General features: G+C 36.0%; 1 pseudogene across 1 annotated transcript; it reads left to right on the forward strand.

The window, feature by feature from the left end:
- The first annotated feature begins 644 nt into the window (after positions 1-644).
- LOC311167254 (large ribosomal subunit protein eL21-like) lies at positions 645-1,127 on the forward strand (annotated as a pseudogene). The gene has a single exon. The product of its transcript is annotated as a large ribosomal subunit protein eL21-like (transcript).
- The last annotated feature ends 5,131 nt before the right edge of the window (positions 1,128-6,258 follow it).

Here is a 6,258-nt window from a genome sequence, read left to right on the forward strand (position 1 = left end):
GAAAATACAATCTACAAACTACTAACAGAAAGGGGAGCACAAAGCCAGCTGAGGAGCTTCCTGTGAAGGGGGCTTTTAAATTTAGGCCTTCAACGAGGGGTAGAGCTAGAAAAGAAGTAATAAAGTGGGGAAATTAAGTAGAAAGGAAGGGATTCAAAGCTGAGGGGTCCAGTGCTGCAAGAACACACTGGCAAGCCAAGGAAGTGAGTAGTTGAGCTCAGTGTAAGAGGCATGAAGAGACAGGAACTAAGGTAAAGATAGAACTTCAGCACACAGGAGCTCTGATGACGTCCTGACAGCACAGGTTTCTGATTCCTGGTTCCCTGGTTTTCTAAATGAAGACAGTAATATTGATTAATATTAACTTTGTATTAAAGGCAGCAATCTGTGAAAGCACTTTACAGTATCTTCATAAACTATAATCTATGACTACAATTAATCTACAGAAGACTTAAAAGGCACGTGATGACAGAGATTACAGCTGATGACTTTTGTTGTTCGGAGAGGAGGGGAGCTGGGATGCACATGGCTTTTAAATAAGAACATTTCAAATAAAAATCGTACTTTCAGCTTCTCTTAAATTTTATCAAGATCTGGTCTGGGGCCTTTGGGCCAGAAGTGCCATCTTCCAGTAAGTAGCCAAGATGACTAACACAAAGGGAAAGAGAAGAGGGACCTGCTATATGTTCTCTAGACCTTTTAGAAAACATGGAGTTGTTCCTTTGGCCACATACATGCGAATATATCAGAAAGGTGATGTTGTAGACATCAAGGGGATGGGCACTGTTCAAAAAGGAAGGCCTCACAAATGTTACCATGGCAAAACTGGAAGAGTCTATAATGTTATCTAGCATGCAGTTGGCATTGTTGTAAACAAGCAAGTAAAGGGCAAGATTCTTGGAAAGAGAATTAATGTTCGTATAGAGCACATGAAGCACTCTAAGAGCCGAGATAACTTCCTGAAACGTGTGAAAGAAAATGATCAGAAGAAAAAGGAAGCCAAAGAGAAGGGTACTTGGGTTCAGCTGAAGCACCAGCCTGCTCCACCTAGAGAAACACACTTTGTGAGAACCAGTGGGAAGGAGCCTGAGCTGCTAGAACCTATTCCCTATGAATTCATGGCATGATAGGTGTGCAGAAAGAAATAAAAGAGCTCTGGACTATAAAAATGTTTCACCTAATTGAGTTGAAAAGTGATGTCTCCTCTCTAAAAAATATTTAAAGCAAACTTTTAATTCTATCGTAATTCATTGGATGGTGCCTTTATTAAATTTAGTGGGCTTAAAAAAAAAGATCGGGGGGAGGCCACAAACTCACATGACAATGATGCCTAAGCTAAGTCGCAGCTGATCCTCAGAGAGATTATACACTCCCCATTTTGCCACTCAACACCCACTCCCTGTTGTCTTACTCCAGACCACTTCATTTGTGCCACTGCCTCATCATAGCGTTTGGTGACAGGAGTTTCAAACACCATGTGACCTGCTGATCCTAGTCAGTTTATCCATCTGAAATTTATTAAAGACCTATCAAAAACCTGTCAAAGATAAATGTTTATTTTACTTATTATGTAGTACATAGCACTCAGTACTGTAAAAAAAAAAAAAACAAAATTAAATTTTCAAAAATTACTATTGTCACTGTTCCTCTTGCATACTGGTTATAATGATAGCAGAAGGATTTTCATTATATCACATTTCAAGAAATTATGTTAAGACTTTTAATAGTGCCCTAAATCAAATGCAGTGTTCTAAACTAACATTACCTCAATAAGGAAGAATAATAATAGTTAAAGCACACTGCAAAACTATATTCTATCTCAAAGGATTTCAAACTAATATGTCCAGTCTGAGTCACAGCATCACACTATGCCAACAGCACCATTACACCTGCTGTGTGAACAGTACCCATCCAGGTACAGCCACATGCCATAGCCCTGCACCCAGAGGCTCTGTGTTAGGCAAAAAAAAATGTACTTAACACAAAATGTCTTTGAGAAATAATAAAAGACTTTAAATAGTAGGACTCTATGAAGATAAAGTCAATTTTCAAGTCAATTTTCTGAACAAGAAATTTTCTGAAACTGCAGTAACTGATCTTAAAGTTATATTAAGTTTCTGACTAAAATTGTTTTTTTAATTTATTTTTATTTATGCATACAAGACCTGGGTGTAGGCCTGAGGTTTGGGGGGGTGAGAAAATTCAGCAGAGACAGAGTGGGGAGCAGAATAGGCAGAATGACTGAAATACACTGCTGAGGGGAGCAGCAGGAGAGACAGGAGAGGTCTGCTGTGCCATGTGGGTCAGCTATCTGACCTGGGATCCAATTCATACCATAGTGGCTGGCAATAGCTTCATAGTGCTAAGACTTTAATCCCTGAACCACCAAGGAGACCTTCTGACTAAAATTGTTTTAAGTTTTATGTCGCGTGAGAGACAATACCAGTTTTTTTGCTCAACAATTATGCCAAACCTTAAAAATCACTATGGATTTAATTAGACCTAGTTGTCATGGAAACCAGGTAAAATCACTTCATCTTTAAACCTGACCACTACATTTAAAGTCATGCAATGCCTAGCCCAGAAACTATTGCTTAGAGTTCCCTTCAGGGAATAAATTGTTCTCTCTCCTTATTCCAAAGAAAGCGAAAATGATTTCTGGCTGACTTAACAAATATAGTCAGAGTATTTCATGCTGAACTACCTGATTCAGATACATGATTTGTAATCTGTGTTGAGAAACACCAATCATCCTTAGTATTCAGCCAAAAAAATCTGACTTTGGCTTCATACTTGAAATTTTGAAGAGCCATTATTTCTGTTAAGGAGCATTATTTTTGTTATCCCTGAATGTGGACTTCACCAATGACCACAAGATGACATAGGTTAATATGTCTAGTCATCATAACAACATCAGTAATAGCCACAAGGCATGCATTTTGACTTACCATTATTAGCTGTATATTTCAAATATAGATAAGCCTTTAAAATATAAAGTGAACATCTCTCCATGTGTTTTATATATTGAAGTTCTATCTCGTTGATTTTTAAACTGTATATTGCTGCAAAAATTAAATTCTGTAATAATAGCAATTGAGTGTTGATTTCATATATAAAAATAATTAAGAAGTTCAAATATTGAAACTGATTAGAACATTAATTTAAGGTTAATGTAAATATTAAAAAAGTCTGCTAACTAAATAATTTAGTAGAGAATTATCTTTTTTGAACCAACAAATACCCACAAAATAAATGATGAACAACTGGAAAAGATGTAAGATAAAATGTAATTGTTTGGTATATAAGCATGAAAAACATCAAACATAAATTTTAAATAAGATATTTGATTTATATGGCCCTGGTGGCGCAAGGGATTAAGACGCAACCTATGAAGCAATTCGCAGCCACTGCAGTACAAGTTCAATCCCCGGCCAGGGAGAAACCCACATGGCACAGCAGACCTCTCCTGTCTCAACCGCTGCTCCCCTCAGCAGTATATTTTAGTCTGTCTGCCTGTTCTGTACCCCACCCTGTGGCTGGTGACTCCGCTCACCCCCGCACCTCTGGTCTGTACCCCAGTTCTTGTGTGCATAAATAAATAAATCATTTAAAAAAAGATATTTGATTTATAAAATAAAATTAATCTTTTTTTTAAAAGAGTTATTTATTTAGCATGGACATTACCATTCCAACTAACAATTCATTGCACAAATCTGTCATTGAGAATATATCAACAAAAATGTAATGGAATTTATGGCAATACAATAAAAACATTTAGTTTTATCTTTCCTTTGTTCCCAAAATGCCCAATGTCCTTTATAATCAGTATTTTATTTTTTTCCACTCATTTGCTACATTAACCACCCATAAGCAACTTTCCATCCCCTGAAGCTGGTCCAACCTGTGACTTATTTAGACTAACAAATGTAGTCACATTATGTGACTTGCAAATATAGACCTCCAAAAGGCTTGCATTTTCTGTTCTCATTGTCTTGCCACCCTTGTAAAGATGAGAAACCACATGGGAAAGAAAACTAGCCAACAGAGCAGCAAATACCACACATGCAAAGGAGAATATTGTGGGCCATCAGCCCCAGGAAAATCTCCATGATGACCCCAGCTAGAGGAGCAAGAGAACTTCCCGGCTGACCCTGGTACAAACCAACAACCTAGAGAATCATCAGCTTATACAGTGATTTTTGACTTAAGACTCTAAAATTAGAGATAGTGTGTTATAAAATATTAGATACCTGGTATAATTATTTATTATTATTTAAATACTATTGCAACCCATATTCTAATATTTTATTTACTATTTTAGGACGATGGTCCTAATGGGACTGACCCAGAGTTTCTCTTGTGGTGTAACCTTGCTTAGTTTGATATTACAAGGTATTTGACTTATAAAATCAGTGAGGCAATTTCCAACTTACATGCTATAGAAAGTTGAACAAGCAGAAAGAATCTGAAAGATTTGCTGGAATTTACCCACAAAATTATTTGGGCCTGATGGCTTCATTAACATTGATATTTGGTAGTTCTCTATGTTTAATTTATTCTGTGTCTGTTAGTCCATCTTTTATTAACATTATAGATAGCTAATGAGGTTGTCCATTTCTCAACCTGTTGAAATCCTGAAAATACTGATATTTTTCATAAAGTTAATAAGGCCTACAATTATATTTATTTTTCTATAAATAGCCTTAATGTTCACTCAGAGGATTTGGACATATTTCAAATCACTTAGAGTTTATCAAAAGGTCTGTGGTATGCTATTTTATAATCTTCCAGTAGATGGCAATCTAATATTAAATCATGCGATCTTTATTTACTACTTAACTCTTAGTTCCTTGCACTAATCTCATTTTGTGTTAAAAAGAACAAACTATATGTACTCTAAAATCAAAGTTAAGGTGATTTTTATAATAACTTATTACAGTATGCCATCCAAGTAGACATTAAAATGAAGAATTCAGGGCCTCCCCTGGTGGTGCAGGCTGTTGAGCGCAGCACTGTGAAGCTGTCCGCAGCCTCTGCAGCGCCAGTTCAATCCCCACCAGCCTTGGAGCAACCCACATGGTGAGGCAGATATCTCCTGTCTCGCCCGCTGCTCCCCTTAGCAGTGTATTTTGTCAGTCTGCCTGTTCTGTTCCCCGCTCTGTCTCTGGTGAATCCTCTCACCCTCCCGCACATCTGGTCTATACCCCCGTTCTTGTATAAATATAAAATCTTTAGAAAATAAATAAAATAAAATGAAGAATTCAGAAAAATAAGGACCTATCAGAGTCACCCACATGAATAAAAAGAAAACAGCATCAACTGGGGGAGAGCCATGGGAATGGGAACTATACCTGAGGAGAGAAGCCAACTACTATACCAAAATAAACAGTGATGTAAGAAAATAAATTTAAAATGAAAATTTTTAAAAATCAAAGAAAGAAAATATACCACCCAAGACCATGTATGTATATACTTTAATTAGAAAAATTAAAATATTGAAAAATAGAAAAGTGGCTAAAGAAATTACAATACTTTCAAAAAGCATGAAAAAAGCATGTATTTTTAAGCTTCTTTTACTGATAAAGGGAAATGATCAGGAAAAAATACAATATAAAACTAACTATATAATTTTTATAAAAATCACAATACTCAATGAAAACCTAGAAAAAATATCAACCTTTAGGCACTGATTGTCTGTGGATGGTGAGATTATAGGCAGGTTTTTTTATCATCTTTCATCATCTTTTTTAACTTTTTTTTATATCCAAATTTTCTACAAGGAGAGAATTTAATAATAATAAATTATTATTTAGAATGTGATTGATTCTTACATTAATTCCAAAGAGCACCTGCACCCCTATGTTTATAGCAGCACAATATACAATAGCTAAACTTTGGAAACAACCCAAATGCCCAAAAATAGATGACTGGATCAAGAAGATGTGGTACATATACACCATGGAATATTACTCAGCATTCAAAAAAGATAAACTCATGCAATTTGCAGCCACATGGATGGAGCTGGAAAGGATCATGCTCAGCGAAATAATCCAGAAAGAAAAAGAAAAATACCGATGGTCTCACTCATAACAGGAATCTAGAAAACCTAAATATGGACCAGGAAAAAGAATAACTATAAGAAAGAAAAAATCAAAATCAACAAACAACTATGAACCAGAGACACTCTTTGTGGGTGGGGGGGAGGAGGGATTGGGGTCAAAATTGGGGTTGCAATTGTATGGGGAATATTAAAATTAA

Source organism: Talpa europaea, assembly GCF_964194135.1.
Source record: "Talpa europaea genome assembly, chromosome: 2".
Lineage (NCBI taxonomy): Eukaryota > Metazoa > Chordata > Mammalia > Eulipotyphla > Talpidae > Talpa > Talpa europaea.